The sequence below is a fragment of the Vulpes vulpes genome, chromosome 10 (genome assembly GCF_048418805.1).
Source record: "Vulpes vulpes isolate BD-2025 chromosome 10, VulVul3, whole genome shotgun sequence".
Lineage (NCBI taxonomy): Eukaryota > Metazoa > Chordata > Mammalia > Carnivora > Canidae > Vulpes > Vulpes vulpes.
The window spans coordinates 65,050,340-65,051,490 of NC_132789.1; positions in this window are offsets into that span (position 1 = coordinate 65,050,340).

A 1,151-nucleotide genomic window follows, 5' to 3' on the forward strand; every position below is an offset into this window, starting at 1 on the left:
GGGCGGGGGGCGGGGCCGAGGCCGGGGGAAGCCGGAGCCGGGACTCCAGGTCACGTGGAACGCGGAGCCCGGGGTCGCCCCGCGCCCCCCCCGCCCTCCCCAAGTTGGTGTCCGGAAGTGGCAGGGGCGGGAGGTCCCGGCCGGGCCTGGGGCCCGACCCCCGAGGCGCCCGCCCCGTCTGCGAGAGGCCGCGCCGACCGTTCGCTCCCGTTTGCCGCCCCCCCCCCCGTCCCGTCCAGTGGGGAGGACGCGCCCGGGGCCCGGGCGAAGGCGAAGCGCGCGGGGAAGGTCGGGGGACGACAGCGGGCGCCCCCGGCCCCACGCGGGCTCCGACCCACGACCCGCGCACCCCTGCGGGGGGGAAGGGGGGCCGAGGGGGGAGCGGAGGGGGGCTGGGGGGAAGGGGGTGGGGGAGCGGGGCCGGGACGAGGGGGGAGGGCCGGGGGGAGGGGGAAGGGGGGCCGAGGGGGGAGCGGAGGGGGGCTGGGGGGAAGGGGGTGGGGGAGCGGGGCCGGGACGAGGGGGGAGGGCGGGGGGAAGGGGGTGGGGGAGGGGGGCCGGGAGGGGGAAGGGGGGCCGAGGGGGGAGCGGAGGGGCGCTGGGGGGAAGGGGGTGGGGGAGCGGGGCCGGGGAGTGGGGCGGCGGGGCGCAGGGGCCCGGGGCCGGGGTGGGGCGCAGAATTTTCCCAGGAGCACGTTTTTTGTGTAGGGCTTGTCCCGGCCTCCTCACCGCCCCCCACCCTCCCCCCAGCCCCCGGGCCCCGCGGAGGAAATCTGCGCCTGTGGCTTCCGCGGGCCCCGCTCAGGCTGGCGGACCCCTGCACCTCGACCGAGGTCAGGAGACTTTCTCTCACCCCCAGCAACAGCGAACAAGAAAGCGGTCCTAAAGGTGTCGATAATTTCCATGTGCATTGATTTAGGCAAGGTTCTACGGAGCTCGAAAAAATCATTTTTCCCAATATTTACCACCATAATGGCTCCCTAGTTCTCCATATTCTATATGTGTGCATTTCTACATGTATACAGACATAGATGGACTTAACATGACCTTATTTTATTTTAAATTTGTGATGTATTGTTTATGAGTTCATAAATATATTCAAATCCCAAAGTGTTAGAAATTAGAAAGCATTACACTAGACAATGCCTTAA